The sequence below is a fragment of the Eptesicus fuscus genome, chromosome 18, assembly GCF_027574615.1.
Source record: "Eptesicus fuscus isolate TK198812 chromosome 18, DD_ASM_mEF_20220401, whole genome shotgun sequence".
Classification (NCBI taxonomy): Eukaryota; Metazoa; Chordata; class Mammalia; order Chiroptera; family Vespertilionidae; genus Eptesicus; species Eptesicus fuscus.
Window position 1 is genome coordinate 54,638,032 of NC_072490.1, and position 17,386 is coordinate 54,655,417.

The 17,386-nt window shown below is 44.0% G+C and overlaps 1 protein-coding gene across 1 annotated transcript in view; it reads left to right on the plus strand.

Annotated features, from left to right (window-relative positions):
* Positions 1-17,386, plus strand: part of TAFA1 (TAFA chemokine like family member 1) — a 511,110-nt gene that overhangs the window by 66,094 nt on the left and 427,630 nt on the right. The gene's annotated exons all lie outside the window — the stretch shown is intronic.

Sequence of the window (17,386 nt, forward strand, 5' to 3'; positions counted from 1 at the left end):
GATATTGACAAGGTCATTACCAGGCACAGCTGAGATTGGCCCCGAACCCAGCACTCTTTCAGTCCTGAATTGATATTGAGAATGTAATCAAATGGGTCTTAAATTCCAGAGGGAAAGGAAAAACAAACATGCTTACACAATGGCACATCAGAGCCCACACTTAGTAATGTCTCAGAACTCAATTCACTTCCCTTTGTTGAACAGAGGTATGTACTGATATCTAAGTTTTAGGACTTTGGGAAACTTTACAGTTTAATTATATATGTATACTAGAGGCCCGGTGCACAGATTCGTGCACATTGAAAGGAAATTAATTAGAAGAAATATTTTACAGGCCGGGGAGGGACTGCGGGAGGGTTCCAGGGTGTGTCTGGCCCATCTCACCCAGTCCTGATTGGCCAGATTCCAGCAGCAAGCTAACTTACCTGTCGGAGCATCTACCCCCTGGTGGTCAGTGCACATCATAGAGACTGGTCAAATGGTCGAATGAATGGTCGGACACTTAGCATATTAGGCTTTTATTATGTAGGATATATATATTTAATGTATGTTAAATATATGTATATAATATTATCTGTGCTGTTTATCATTCAGTTCAGTCACTGACTATCTAGAAAGATGAATTCTGGTGGTAGAAAAGTATCATAAATGGAGAAGTTTCAGGATCGGAAGCCACCAGAGATTGTTGAAGATAGGACCAAATAGTGGGGTGTTTGCCATTATGTATAAACTCCCACATGCTAAGTGAGTAAGAGGTAATAGTTTCCATCACTTTCAGGGTTTCAGTGATATCCAAGTGCCTCCTTTCCTGCAACCTCATATTTTCTACAGGAGCCGAGAAGAAATATTGGGGAGCATTCGTGCTAGTGGCTTGAAGACGACGGTGTGAGAAGAAGAATATTGTACTAGATGACCTTTATAAAAACGGTAGCTAATGCTTATTGAGCGTTTGCAAATTGCCAGGCACTGCTCTAATTGCACTAGGCATATAAATATTCTTATTTCTCCAACAACCATATTGTCTGATTTAGACATGTAGAAACTGAGACAGAGAGGCTGGATAACTTGCTCAAGGTCATGGAGTTAGCAAGTAGCAGAAGTGGGATTTGAGCTCAAGTGTCCTGGCCCCAGAGCCTACATTCCTACCCACTAAGTTACCTGAGAAGGTAAAGAAACATCTCTGCGAGAGCAGAGGACAGGATAGGGGACTTCTGAGAGCAAGAAGGGAGAAGGCTGGGTAGAGAGCACAGGCAGGTAAGGTTCAATCACAGGGTCCCTGATCACAGGGGTCAGCATGAAACACCCAATGGTGTATATCTGTGCAATAAAAGAAGTGGCCTGGGACATATGGAAGCAGACTGAGAGAAGAGGCCCCATGCATAAGCTTGATCTATTCTCCAGTCTAGCCGAGGGCCAGCTCTAACTAAATGCATTAAGGATTCAGAGGAAATAAGGTCTTTGTAAAAATAGCCTTGTTTGGTTTACTGACTCAGTTGGGAATTATTAACCCAATGCCATGGCAGAGTGAGCGTAATTGTTATTAACTTAGAAGAGCACCTGAGCTTAAGTGACTGGGTGCAAATAAATCTATTTCCGTGCGGCAGCGGCTCCACGGGCTTGTTCCTGGCTTCCTCAGCTGGGGCCTAAATGAACCCGCTCCTCTCGTCTCATTCAGGCGACTGAAGTGAGAACCTGCTCGGAATGCTCAAGAGGCGTGTTCCTTTGTGACCAGGGCTTGCCCAGGCGGAGACATGGGTCTTTGTTGCCTCTGTATTGTCCTTCAACCTACAGGTTCTCCTGCCTCAAAAGTCCACCACTGCAGCCCTAGCCGGTTTGGCTCAGTGGATAGAGCATTGGCCTGTGGACCATGTACGGGTCAAGGGCACATACCTTGGTTGCAGGCTCCAGCCCAGCTCAGGCCCTGGTTGGGGCTCATGCAGGAGGCAACCAATCGATGTGTTTCTCTCACATCGATGATGTTTCTCTCTGTCTCTCTGCCTCCCTTCCACTCTCCCTAAAAATCAATGGAAAATATCCTTGGGTGAGGAAAAAAAAAAGCCCACCACTGCACCCATGCCTGTGTGTGTACCTGCATGTGTGCATGTGTGCATGTATGCATGTATGCATGTGTGTGTATGTACATACATTCAGCAGCCCAAAATGCCTCCTTCCCTCATCATGGCTGTCATACCCGCTGAGCACGCACTCATGTACAGATGATGAAAGCAACTTCATTTGATGCCCCTGGCAGGGTATTTCTATATCAAAAACATTTTGTGAGAACAGGACACCATACTTTGCGGACTAAAGCCAGAGCGGTGGGATTTCAGCAGTGAAGTAGGTGGGTGGGGGAAACATTCTGGACATGGTGGGCCCTTCAGGGCAAATCGGTGCATTTTCATAGTTCATTTACTTATTTTTTTTTTGGCTAATGAATCACAGTCCCTTGGCCTCCGTGGATGTGGATAAGCTGGCTCGACTTCCAGTGCTCCTGGGCCAGTTCTGGGTTGAGCCATGAGCCTTCGTCCTGGGCTCAGATACATGTGTCTTAGAGGAAAGATCAAAGAGCTGGAGGCGGGCTTCAGGGAGGCTGTGTAATTTTATTGAGCAATATTTTTACTTAAATGGGCTCCTGGGTAATTCAATTAGCTGGGCTGTGGTTGCTCTTCTTAGAGGGCAGGCTCTATTTAATGAAAACCTGGATTCTTCGAGTCCCACTGTCGCTCACCATCTTGCTGGGATGGATGATTGAACTTGATCCCATAGTGTGGTTTGACCAAGGTGCAGATTTGTACCAACTCTCCGCCCTCCTTGGCGTGTGTGCACTCGCTCTCCTTCTTTCTGTCTCTCTGCGTGGTTTTGACTTTGGCATTTGGAGAAAGTAACTATCTGCTTAAACCGCGTGAACAGTTGGTGAAGAGACCGTGAACCCTTCCCAGTTGGGATGGGGGTGGGGGTCTGAGACAGGCATGTGACGCCGGCCCTTCTCATTGATGCTGTGTGCACATGGTGTGTGTCAGTAGCAGAATCTGAGGGCATTTATTAAGTCTCAGTTACTTTAAGTTTTGCATCTTGATTACGAAAAAGACATACGTATATTTTTTAAAAATATGGTGCTTGATACATTTCTGCTTTCCTTACCAAGGCCTCTACATTTAATTCTGTTTGTGTGCTTTAAGGAGACTCAGGTTCCCACTCGGATCCTCCGTCTGAGTAAGAATGGTATATCGAACGAGGCATGGGAGTTAGAAAGGGGCCAGGCACGAAAAAGTTCGCTTGTTTATCTCATCCCCCAAAACTAGGGTTTTGCTCGAAGCCTAAGAGTGATCATTGAAGATCAGATCATGGATTGTTTGCACGGGCTGTAAGCACTACTGACCTTGGGCAGCAGCTTGAACCTGAAGTCGGTTCCAACAGCAGGCACATGAGTGGGGAGTGAAGCTGTGGCTGATGACAAACGGTGCATGGAGGGCAGGTAGGGAGCGTCTCTATTTTTGAAGATGAGGTCATCTTTCTCCACAAATACCCCCCAGGAAGGAGGGGGAGCTAGACCACTGGCAAAGCAGAGTCTCTCGTTTTGTGTTCCCTGGATATATTACATTTATTCCTCATCCAAATGGGATTTCCTTCCTTACGGCAACGTAGAAAAATGATGCCTCGATAATATAGTCTGTGTTCTCCAAATCCTGGCAGGTTTCCAATGCATCCGGCAAATGTATAGGCATAAGAAAGTGGTATTTTATTTTGAAATCTGTCAATCTATCTGGTGCTACTTTATTGCTGACAGGCAACATCTCTTGGTTGACTATCACTTATGTGTGGACTAGGTGGTGTCAAACTGAGGTGCTTCCGAGAGGGTGGGCAGGCAAGTGGGGGGCTGCTGAGGTGGACCAGGGTCGCTAGGGAGTGCTGAGGACTGCAGCAACCCGGAGGGCATATTCCTGGGCTCAGGAAGACTTGCTATTCAGTTGTAGCCAGTAGTTGCCACATGAGGCTTCAGGCCCACTGTCGTGATTCTGTACAAAGGTTTTCAAGAGATGCAGAGCTATAGACAAAGAAACAAAATTTCCTGTCATTTAAAATGCCATCGAAGCTCTGAAACACTACACTGTGGCCTCTGGAGAAGCATCTGTCAAGGGCACATTAACACCAAATAAATAAACAGCAATAACAAAGTATCAGCAAAACAAAACAGAAAAACAGGTTCTTGACCAAACCAATTCAAATAAAATCCGCTGGTAATTCATGTCTTTCTAGACGTGAGTGAGACCCTAGGGTTTATCTGTGGAAAAAGCTACACCATGAGCCCACACATGCGCTTTCTGCCGGCTTCACTTGGAGCCTAGAGGAAACCCTTCCAGTTAGCAGCGGGAAAGGAGGGCTCCCAGGGGAGGGAGTGGCGGAGTAATGACTTAAATATAAACATGACCTGGTTAAGAGCAAAGACAGTGAAGCAGCAGCCCTACTGAGTGGGAGGACGGGAAGAAACGCCCTTTGGTCTGAAAAGCTTCCTTTCTTGGGTCAAAGGTGACATCACTTTGATTTTAGCAAAAACTTGTGAGACAGTGGGTTGAAGGCATTAGTTGAAGGCACTCGCTGAGAGTCTTAGATGACAGGCGAAGGAGTCTGAGCTTCATGGGCTAGCAGGGGTTGCCCACTCAGGTGTCCACAGAGCCAGGCAGCTAACCTAAAAGGACAACTTCCTTTGGAGAGAGGGCTATTACAGCTAGGAGAGTGCAGGCTAGCTGCAGTGGGTGGTTGCCATGGAGAAATGCAGATGCAACATTGCCCAGGAGAAGGTGGAAATCTGGGCTTTACACGTGGGCAGCAAACTCACATTCCAAAAGGAAAGTGTGAATGGAGCTCACTGGGAAGCCCACGTGTGAAATAAATGAACACCAGCTGCTAGGGCGGGGTGGGGGGGCCAAAGCCCAGTCCTGCGTTTTCCTCCTTCCCCTTGCTGAGCTGGTGGTGGGACTCGCATCTGAGAGCACATTTTAAATATTACGGCCACTGGCGGTGCGAAAGCATGGACCTATGATAAGCTTGGCATGCACCACAGTTACAGGTATGTTAACATACATGCACATAGACAAGAAGTGTAAAATGAAAATACTTTTTTTAAAAAATATATATCTTTATTGATTTCAGAGAGGAAGGGAGAGGGAAAGAGAGAGAAAACATCAATGATGAGAGAGAATCATTGATTGGCTGCCTCCTGCACGTCCCCTAATGGGGATCAAGCCCACAACCCGGACATGTGCCCTTGACTGGAATCGAACCTGGGACCCTTCAGTTCGAAGGCTGACGCTCTATCCACTGAGCCAAACCAGCTAGGGCTGAAAATACTTTTTGAGGGTTAAATAGATTTCTTTTCAAAGGTTATATTTTATAATTAAAGACTACAATTTTAAATTAGGAAAGCAGTAGTTAAAAATCTTATTAGAAGTTTAGAAAAAATTGTCTTCCCAATCAGCAGGTATGTGAACCTGACCCAAAGCATAATCACACCTTTGTTTTCATTATCCCCGAACAACGCGCATGGTCCTCCGGCTTCCACAGGCGCTTCAAGGGGCCCATGACGTGGGGACAGGTGAGCCCCTGGGAGCGGGTAGGAGGCTGGCTCCGCCTGGGATGCCAGTGCGGCTTCCCTCCTGCAAGCGTCCCGCCTGGGACAGGGACACCCTTTCCATCTCGAGTTTCCCATGGCTTACAGGAATCCAGGCGTCACTGCGACCATCCATCGTGCTGGAACAGAATAGAAATCAATGAGAAATGAAGTTTAATTCTGGGAAAACAGACAAGGGGTGCTGCTGTGTGGCTGTGTCTGTAGAGAGCTGAGGTGGAGAGACAAAAGCAGACCACGTGTGCTCACGGCGTCAGGCTGGGTCATGTGAAAATCAGGGAGGAGCATGTTTCCTGCCAAAAGCCAGCTGGGGTGGATGTTCTGGAGAGGGGCTGGGGGCTGGGAGGACTCTGCTCTTTTAGAAAAAGTGTCTTCTGAAACCTTTTTTTTACCCGATTGGTGATTAAAGGACAGTTTCTTCTATCAGGGAAATGTACTGACTGTGACCACATTAGCTCAGAATTTGCTATTATTTAAATGCAGTCTCTTGTATTTATTAAAATAAAGTGACTATCATATTAAAATTGAAACCGAGCAGTTGCACATGCAAATTATTTCTAAAGTTCAACTGCTGCTAAATGAGACACAGTCTCCTAAACTTAGAAATGCTTAACATAAATTATGACCTAATTAACATTTGCATGGTAATCCGGACTTCCTACAGCTTATTCTGCTAATTAACACATGACAAATGAGCTCACATTAATATTTTATTGTGACATAACTTGTGGAAGAAAGCTTCCTAACTCCTTAGAAAACATCTTTTTTTTTGTTTTCCATTTTCTGCCTGAGAAGCATCGTATCTGCTGCTACTATATAATTTAGATGAAAAAAAATCTTTCTCATTGTAAATTTAACAAGAGACAAAGATGCAAACTCTAGGAGTGTCTTTTTTCTTCATTGAATTATTCCCCCTTACTCTTTCTGGGAAATACCTGCATTTTTGGGGAAAAAAATCCTTGACATGTAGATGATAGCTAATTATCACTCGTCATGGAAGGAGTCCATTGTACCCCTGTGGAATCCCTTGTCACGTCCCGCGTGTTTCAGAGATCCCATTCAGGTCCAGTTTTCTAGAGAAGGCCGCAATCAAAATGAAAAGAGACTGGAAAAGAGTTAATTTGGGTAAATGGGGGGCCAGGCGGGAGTCCACCTCTAGGGGGAGGACTGCCACTGCTCTGGCCTTGCCATCTTTTTTATTAGGGTTCTGAGAACACCCATATCCTTTAGGCAGGAAATTCCAACAATAGACAATCAGCAAGAATTTACATATGATTAACAGGTGAGAGTTGCTTTAACTACCAATGTCTCAACTTAACAATGAGTGACTAGCTCTGACCATTCAGAGAGATCAAGGTTGACCAAAGCATTCCGATTCCCTTTTCACATTTAACTTCCAATGTCTCAATGTTCGGTGTCTGGCATACCCCCTCAGTGTTGTCTCCCAGGCCTGTGGGTCATGAGTCAATCCAGACCCATCGCGAACAGAAACTTGTAAAATGCTATGGATTTGTACTCTGCAAATGACTTCCTGTTGATTGTGTATTCAGTCAGTTGTGTTATCTCTTATCCAAATTACAACCACCCCCAGATGAGGGAGGCCAGGCCCCTGCTCTCTCCCCCAGGGCCAGGGAGCGCCTCTAGGTCCCCTGTGACTTTGATGGTTACTGGTTGAAGTTTTCAGTTTTGATTTGCTTTCTTAGCAGGTGGTAGAATTTTGGGTTTAGTTTGTTTTATTTAGGACTTTCCAAGAATGGTTGCAAACTGGTTTCTTACATGATCGTGTAACTGTGAATGCCTGATCTTTGCTTTCTGGGAGATTTTCTAAACTAGAATGAGACTAATTGGCTACGATTGGGGATGTACCGGGTGTTTGGGAAGCACAACGCAAGGGCATCTAATGAGCACCTGAGAAGGTCCCTAGTGTCTTGCCCTCTATGTTTACAGTTGCCAGGGAGGAAATTGATCAACCTGTCCTGCCTAGTGCGTGGATCTTACTCACTGTCTCCCAAACCTATTACTTTTGAAAGTATTTTCACCTACACTTCTGACACCAACTACGTGGGATGTTTTTTACCACACCAATAAACACTCAAAAATTTGGGCATCACCTGGGCATCCTACAATTCAATTCAATTCAATTCAATTCAATTCAATTCTAATTTCCTGGAGTTAGTACAGACCCTACAAGTTAAGGGCTCAGTCCCACAAGACTTCCACCTATTTCATGTGCCAGTTCCAAGTCCCAGGCCTCCTGTGCTTCTGACTGACTGTATAAATCAGGGGTGCCTACAACCCCATACTTAGGCTGCACAATTTGCTGGAATTATTCACAGAACTCAAAAAAACCTTGACTTACTAGTACCAGTTTATTATAAAGGATACGATAAAAGGCATCAATGAACAGCCAGAGGAAGAGGCAATAGGGTGAGATTCAAGGATGCAGTGTACAGGAGCTTCTATCTGCATGGAATTGGGGTGTCCCACTCTCCTGACACATGGATGCTGGATGCATTCATCATCCTTAAAGGTTTTTGAGCCCTATTGATTAAGGATTTTTATGGAGGTTCTATTATATTGGAATTGTTGATTAAACCATTGGTTATTGGTGATTGGATTCAATTTTCCGGTCCTCTCCATTCTGTGGAATTGGGGTTTGGGACTGAAATTTTCAACCCTGTAATCTTGCCTTGGTTTTTGTGGTGTCCAGCTCACCCCTCATCCTGAAGGTATCTAGGGCCCTGAGCCACCAATTATCTCAGTACAAAAAGACACCATCACCCTGGGTATTCTAAGCATTTTAAGGGCCAGGCCTGAAGACCAAGTATATATGTTTTATTATATCACAGTATCACAACTGTCAACTCTCTTCTACTTAGAACTCACAAAAGAGCCAGGTAGCATGCTGGAGAGTGAAAATTGTGAGTGGAGACATAGATGTGTCCCATTTAATCTGTTAATCTCCGTGTAAATCTATTTTTGTGCAGGTGGCTAGACAACTACATACATACATGTGTAAATAGATAGATGTACATATATGTATATGTATATGCATCTGTCTATCATCTATCTCTCTATCTATCTATGTGTTCATCTAACTGGAAACAACTCAAATGTCCATCACCAGGTGGATGGAGAAAAAGACTGTTTAACATCCAGACAATAGGATGCTACCCAGCAATAAAAAGGGTGAACTACTGATACATGCAACACCGCAGATGAATCTCAAAATAATTATGCCACACCAAAATAAATACATACTTTTTGATTTCATGTATGTAAACTTCTAGAATATATAATGTAATATATAATCAGGGTAAGGGGTGCTATTATCCTGTTCTTTTTATTGACAGCATTTAGCAAAGTGTCTTGCATATGCTGAATGCTCAAAAAATGTTTACCAAAGAATGAGTTAGCAAGTTCTCACTGTCTTCCGGACACAAAATTGGACCCAATTCTTTAGAAATGGACTATCTTTTGAAAAAATGCTAACTAATATCTTTCATTTGAGATTTTATATTTCTCTCAATGCAACCTAAGAGTTTGCTAATTTTTAAAATCACATTTTAAAATTTATGTCCAACTTAACACCTTACATTTATTGCCAATTTGTATCTTAAATTAGTGGCCAACTTAAGTTCTTAAATATCTTATAAATGAGCTTCTCTGAGCCATTTTCTTGTCTCAGTCTTGAACAGTGGAATTTGGAAACCAAAGTGTGTGATTGATAGATATTAGAAGCACTGAGGGTTAGCACATTGCCTGGCACACAGTAGGCATTTCCATTATTGTGGACATAATAGTTTTACAAAATTGTTTTTATTGTGTTGTTGCTGCAAGTCTAAACTTTACACCAACATTAATTATAAAGTGCTAAGCATCATGACCATACAGAAATAAACTTTTCCTTCCATTCCTTTCCTTCCTTCCTTCCTTCCTTCCTTCCTTCCTTCCTTCCTTCCTTCCTTCCTTCCTTCCTTCCTTCCTTCCTTCCTCCTATCTCCCCTCCCTCTCTTCTCTCATTCCACAAGCACTTACTGATTGTCTGTTCTGTATTAGATGTAAAGACACAAAGTTGAGACCGGACCTGCTGCCAAAGAAGTGGCCGGAAGACAGATGCACAAGCAATTATAGTGTAATCAGGAACGTAATTCTAAAGAGGAATTAGGAAATGCTTAAAGAAAAGTGTAAAGATACGCATGGTTACCCTTTTGTGACCACATCCTCCTCCTTTTTGCTTCCTTTGATCTGCACCATCCTTGCAGGTGGCAGCAATATCAACTCGCAGGTCCCCTGTCTCTACCACTGGGGTCTGGGGGGGAAGAGCTTATCACATTGAGCAAACACTCTGACTTAAAAATAGTTCAAACAAACTATTAGATACCAGACAAGTTAAATAACTGGTTCCAACAAGTGATGCACATAAAGTAAGAAATGCAACATGCAGCGAGATGCCCAGGCTGTGAACCACTGTGCTCAAGTCGTCATTCAAGGATTTGGAGGGTTAACATTACTGTACATCTTCTCTTTTAGGATCAGACACCTATTTCTGGCTCAGACAGACTTGTCTTGGTGTTAGCTGGCTTTTCCTGCTGTTCTGAGGCTTGAGACATCATAGTATGACAATGCTGATGGCTTTAAGCTTTTAAATCTTTAATCACTCCAATTCCTGTACTTCGGGTCATGTTACTTAAGTAGGCGCCACTATGCTCAGGAATAGAGCTGCTAAAATAAAAATGTATCTGTGTCTTCTCTTCCCCTGTGGTTTACCTAAAACAAACCCCAAAGAACATAGAACTGGAAACCACAAACTTCTTATTTCCTTCAAAATTATTCTTTGTCTGATCAAGAAAGATCTTGTGTAACAGCTTTAGCATCATGGCTTGCTGTCTGCCTTTTTCCACCCTATTCCTATTTTAGTAAATAGAAAAGTGGTTCTAGCTTATTCTTCTTGGTTCAAGCAATACTCAAGGAAACCATCACAATAATAGTCGCTAACCTTTGAGTATTTGCTATGTGAGAAGCCATGGGCTGAGTTCCTCACAGGCATTATGTGATTTCATCCCCAGGTAGGTTGTGGATAATGCAGATTCCCAAGCCCAGCCCTTAGAAATTGCCAATCGGTAGCTCTGATGTGAGGTGGAGGACTGTGCAGCTTTGGATAGTTTTAGGAAAGGGAGTAACTCAACTCTACAGATTTTAACTCACATGCTAGATTATTCTGATGAAAGACACGCTGGAACTGCACTTGGAGAAACAATAGTGTACATGTGCTATCATTGACAAATTGCTGGGATGGAAACAAGAGCCTTGCTCTGCCAGTAACTATGTCTTACCAGTGGGACGGGTGAGGTGATACTGGTAAATCAGGGGAGGCTTACTGGAGGAGGTGAGGTGCAGTGGTGAAGAACAGAACTTGGGAGCCAGGCAGCCTCAGTTCCCATATCAGCTCTGCCATTTGCCATTAGTTGTGTGACCTTAAATCACTTAGTTTTTCTGTGCCTCACTTTCCCCACATGTAAAGTGGGGATATAAATAGCACTTGACTTATATGGTCATTGGACAAATTGAATGGGTTAATATCTGTAATTTGCTTAGTACACTGCCTGGCCCATTGTAAGTACTATTAATTATTTCTTCTCGTTATATTTTTGTTATTTGAAGGTACATCTTTCAGCTAAAGCTTAAAGGATGACAAGTACACCAGGTGAACTGTCAGACATGGTAAAAGCAGTGGCATCCCCAGCAGACTGGATGTGCACAAAAGCACAGCAAAGACAAGCTGCCCCATGTTGGGGGAGCAGTCTGGGATGTGAGCCTGGAGAGGTGGGCAGGGTCAGTTCCACAGGCCCTGGGTTTGTATTGTGGGTTTTAAAGTGATGCAGAACCTTCCCAGGATTGCCTGAGAGCAGTGTTTTCTGTCACTCTGGAGGATCTGTGGAACTTGAGTGTAAGGCAAGTAGGAAGACCTGCTGGGATCCAGGTGACAGATGGTGAAGAGATGGGACATGGACACATGTGCAGGGTTGTTGAAAGGATCTATATATATAAAAGGTTAATATGCTAAGTGTCTGACCATTTGACTGTTCAACCGTTAGACCAGTAGCTATGATGTGCACTGATCACCAGGGGGCAGACACTAAATGCACAGGCATGGAAACATGGAACAGACTGATGAATCTCAGAGAGAAGGGAGGAGGGGGGAGGGCAAGAAGAGATTAACCAAAGATCTTATATGCATATTAGAGGACCGGTGCATGGATTTGTGCACTGGTGGGGTCCCTCGCCTGGCCTGCAGGGATCGGGCTGAAACCAGCCCAGTGCATGGATTCGTGCACCGGCCTCCGACATCTTTCAAGGGGTCCCAGATTGCGAGAGGGTGCAGGACAGGCCGAGGGACCTCACCGGTCAACAAATCTGTGCACCAGGCCTCTAGTATTTAATAAATGAAGGGAGATAAAGTAGACAGGTCCAGTTTTGTGAGAAGAAGAGAGGGTCGAAAGCCAGGCTTCTGTTTGGAGAACTGGGTGAACAGCAAGGCCACTAACTGAGATGACGCACCAGGGAGTGTTTCCAGAGTCAGGGCGTTCAGCTTTGGACGGTGGAGTGGGTGGTGCCTGTGGGATGTCCACACAGAGATGCTTATAAGCAGTTGGACATTAGGGGTCTTAAGTTTGAGTCATTGGTGTGGTTTGAAGCTTGGACCACATAACCTAATATTTAGGAAAACTCTGGCAAACTAAAAAGACCACAGCAGATGGAAGACATTCGGGACAGAGTTATCCTATTCCTGCAGTTTTCAGCAATCATTAGTTTATGTTAAAATATAAAGAACTCCAAAGAAATTTTTCTAACAAGAACAATGTGCTCTTCTCCAGCTCATTAGTAAGATTTCTGAAGAGAAAACACTATGTAAAGTGACATGCATTTAAATTCTAGACTTCCAAAGGACATTTTCAGACAGGCCATGCTCATTTTTGGTTGATTACAAAACATGAAGATAAACCAGCAGAAGAGCCCTCCTTTGGGTAGACTTTCCAGTTGTTGCGGGCTTCTGGAAGGATTACTTATACCTATAGCTTTATAGAGATACTAGAAGCGAGGTGCACGAAATTTGTGCACGGAGGGGGGTTGGCCCTCAGCCCAGCCTGTACCCTCTCCAATCTAGTACCCCTAAAGGGATGTCCGACTTCCCGTTTAGGCCCGATCTCGGTGGGATCGGGCCTAAACGGGCAGTTGGACATCCCTCTCACAATCCAGGACTGCTGTCTCCCAACTGCTTGCCTGCCTGCCTTCCTGATTGCCCCTAACTGCTTCTGCCTGCCAGCCTGATCACCCACTAACCACTCCGCTGCCAGCCTGGTTGATGCTTAACTGCTCCCCTGCCAGCCTGTTTGCCCCCAACTTCCCTCCTCTGTCGGCCTGGTCACCCCTAACTGCCCTCTCCTGCAGGGTTGATCACCTCCAACTGCCCTCCCTTGCAGGCATGGTCCCTCTCAACTGCCCTCCCTTGCAGGCCTGGTCCCTCTCAACTGCCCTCCCTTGCAGGCCAGGTGCCTCCCAACTGCCCTCTCCTGCTGGCCATTTTGTGGTGGCCATCTTGTGTCCACATGGGGGCAGGATCTTTGACCACATGGGGGCAGACATATTGTGTGTTGGAGTGATGGTCAATCTGCATATTACTCTTTTATTAGATAGGATAGAGGCCTGGTGCAGGAGTGGGGGCCAGCTGGTTTGCCCTGAAGGGTGTCCCGGATCAGGTGGGGGTTCCCTTGGGGCATGGGGTGGCCTGAGCGAGGGGCCTGTGGTGATTTGCAGGCCGGCCATGACCCCTGGCAACCCAAGCAGAGGCCCTGGTATCTGGAATTTATTTTCCTTCTACAATTGAAACTTTGTAGCCTGGAGCGGAGCCAAGCCTGCTGCTCCCTCCACGGCCAGCAGCCATTTCTGTTGGAGTTAATTCACCTTCTATAATTGAAACTTTGTAGCCTTAAGCGGGTGGGCCCGGACAGGGTGTGCGGAAAGCTTTGCTTCCCCTGTTGCTGGGGGCAACCCTGGCCTGCTCTCTCAAGCTCTGTTCTGCCGCCATTTCTGTTTGAATTTGTTTACCTTCTATAATTGAAACTTTGTAGCTTGAGTGGAGGCTTAGGCCTGGCAAGGGCAGGCGAAAAGCTTGGCTTGCTCTGTTACCTGGGAAACCTTGCTCTCTGTGGCTGTAGCCATCTTGGTTGGGTTAATTTGCATACTTGCTCTGATTGGCTGGTGGGCGTGGCTTGTGGGCATGACTTGTGGGTGTGTCAAAGGTACGGTCAATTTGCATATTACCTTTTTATTAGGTAGGATGGAAGATACCCATGGAAAAAGGCATTTGTTTATAGATTTAAGAATATTAGAGTTAGAAGCAACCTGGTATATGCTATATGTGGGGAAAATACAGCAAATACATGATGGGACCAGGCCCAGGAGTCAAGTTCACTGACTTGCAGCTGCGGGCTTTGCCAGTGTTCCATGCAGGCTCTCATTTCTCAGTATTGAAAGATGTATATTTGTGCCTCTTAATTCAATTCTTTTCTTCTCTTTTACTACCTGACTTACAGCCAAGGAGGACATAAACTATGTGTACATGTAGCACTGCCAGGATGGACGTATCAGTGTGGAAAGTCTCCCCAGTGAAACACAGCATACTGGTTTCAAACTATCCAAGGAAGTTTGGCTAGAAAGTTCTGTTGGATTAAAATGTTTTCATATTTAAAAGACAAATGTCACATCCTCCTGCACAACCCTTCTTTACCCAAATGTGATTACTGACTGCAATGCTGGCAGGACCAGCAGCAGGTGGTACAGGAGCAGTAGAGTAACAATAGTAGGTGGTGGTAGGGGAGGTAATAATGACAGAACACCGTCCCGTACACTAGAAGGCTGCAAGTTCAATTCCCAGTTAAAGCACATACTTAGGTTGGGAGGCAACCAATCAGTGTTGCTCTTCCCCTTCCTCTCTCTCTCTAAAATCAATAAGCATGTCTCCTGATGAGGATTTTTTAGAAGTTTAATGCTCAAGTTCAAATTTCTGGGAATGGATCTCAGTGCAAGCATTTTCTGGCTGCATGATTTTGAGCAAATATTCAAAGTCTTGAAGTCTCAATTTCCACATCAGTAAAAATAAGAAAAATAAAGGTGCTTTCATGAAAGAGACTTAGACTAAAATAAAATAAAAAGTATAGAAAGCATCTGGGAAAGGTTATAATCCTGACTCTGTGAAGTAAGCTTATTATTAATCCCATTTTCTGTATTTGGAAACTGACACTCAGGGAGGTAAAATAACCCACAAGGCTGTTTTCTGGTAGAGCTGGGATTTCAATCAAGGTATATTTGTCTCCTAAGCTTGTCTCATAACCACCATGTACATTTTGTTCGAGTAAACAACTTCAATCTTGCATCTTGAAAATTGCTTCTTAAATCTTAAACAACATCTGAGTCAGGCATATGTATTGGTCTTTGTTATCCAAGGACAGTTTTTAACCTATAGAATGTTCCATTCTGAATCCTCTGGAATCGTTGCAGCGAGATGCCTCTGCTGTAAACATTTGTCTCTCGGATCATGGGTGATTGGCCCTTCCCAGGAAAGTGACAGTTGACAAAAGGTGCACTTTTAGCATGCAAGACTGCAGACTAGACAAAGTGGGGTAGCAGAGGATAGACCCAGAGTCAAATATACTGCTGTTAGAATAGCGTATACCTCTGTACCCCTGACTGCTGCTTCTGCATGCACTGTTGCATTGAGGTTGGCCACAGTTGGATCCCACTTTCCAGGGACTGCACCGTTACAGCCTTTCCTACTAATGGACAACGAGGGGAGGGGGATTAGCTGCCTTTTGGCATCCCTGCATCCCTTGTGGCTCTGACTCTTACTCCTGGGCTAACAGACACTAGTCACCTTCAATGAGCTTTCTAACTCTCTATTATTTTTCCATAAGCTGATTTAGAAACCAACTTGTGGTTTGTGATAAAAATATTGAAAACCTAACTAGAATGTTACGTTTAACTCATAAATAAAAGATTGCCTCAGTAGAATGGTAATGGATTGCTTTCATTTTATACCATTTTAAATCCTAAGGACTTTAACAAGGGGGTTGTTAAAAGTAAATGCTGTTTTGTTGCACATTGTGGAGAAGCAGCAATTAGGATATTGTCCATGTAACTGAAGCTTCTAATCCTTAGACCTCATCCAAGTGTCTCAGTGGAGAGAAAAATGAAGCCGATGTCAACATTACTGCTGATGGAGCTTTTGTTTTTTCTAACTTTCATAGAAAAACATCCCTCTCAGTCATCTAAGAAAAACCTCTATCAACAGAATTAAGTGAGAATCATAGCAATGTTGTGAGATGTTTCTCTCTGTCAGTGGTCTACTGCCATTTAAAACATCGCAGGAAAAGCTAGGACTGGAGCCCAGGGGTCTGACTCTTGGTCTTATTGTCTTTGGGGGCTAAGAGTTTGATAAGAAATCAAGACTATAAAAACCTATAAACCAGTGGTTCTCAACCTTCCTAATGCCGCGACACTTTAATACAGGTCCTCATGTTTGTGGTGACCCCCAACCATAAAATTATTTTCATTGTTACTTCATAACTGTAATTTTGCTACTGTTATGAATAGTAATGTAAATATCTGTGTTTTCCAATGGTTTTAGGTGACCCTGCTAGCGACCTACAGGTTGAGAACCGCTGCTGTAGAGCCTAAGACCATCGGAAAACAGATATTTACATTATGATTCATAACAGTAGCAAAATTACAGTTATGAAGTAGTAATGAAAATAATTTTATGGTTGGGGGTCACCACAAACATGAGGAACTGTATTAAAGGGTCACGGCATTAGGAAGGTTGAGAACCACTGCTATAAGCGATAAGGCATGTTGGCATTATTCCTATTTCCTCATTAACTTAGTCCTCATTTTTGTTCCTGAAGCAATGTATATGAGCCTCAAGTGTAGGAGGTACATCAATACAGTGGTTATAGGCCTGAGCCAGATTCTAAAGCATGACATTGTTTAGCTTTGTGACATAAAATAAGTTATTAATCTCTCAAAGTCTTGTTTCCTCACAGGGGCTTTTGATAGTGAAGAAAAAATAGTTCTAAAGGGACTCTATGCTGTTGATTAAGGCAATGATGATGATGATTTCCTTTGTATAGTGTGCTGTGATAATTTTTTTATGTATGCCTGTCCCGTTAACCAGTGGACGAAAGTGGGAGTGAATTGTATTCATGTTGTGTCCTCGGAGGCTGATTGGTTTTGGCTGTCTTGGAGGCATCTAGTAAGTGTAGGACTAAACGGAATGAATGGAGCTTAAGCGCCATCAAGACTTACCTTACAAACTGCTGATTATGTGTGTTTGACATCAAGGAAGTCACTGCCCCTCTTGGTTTATCCATTTTCCCATCTAGAAGGAGGAGGTGCCTGTTCAGAGATACTCTAAAAATGCATTAAACATTTAAGGCCACTTGTAGCTTAATTTGTAAGAAATTAATATTCAATATTAATGAAGTTCATAGCCTCCATTTCACTCCTTCTTTTGTAGTTTCAAAGTGCTTACCAGCATACAGGGGCCCAAAAAGAGAACGAAGGCCATGCTGTATGTCACGCTGAGTGAAAGTGCCTCTAAGTCAGAGGAGGTGCTAATGAGAAGGGAAGGCATTGTGAGCTGTCAGATAATTAACTGTAGCATGTAACTGCACGCAGGCCCCACCCTCACCTATTAGTTTC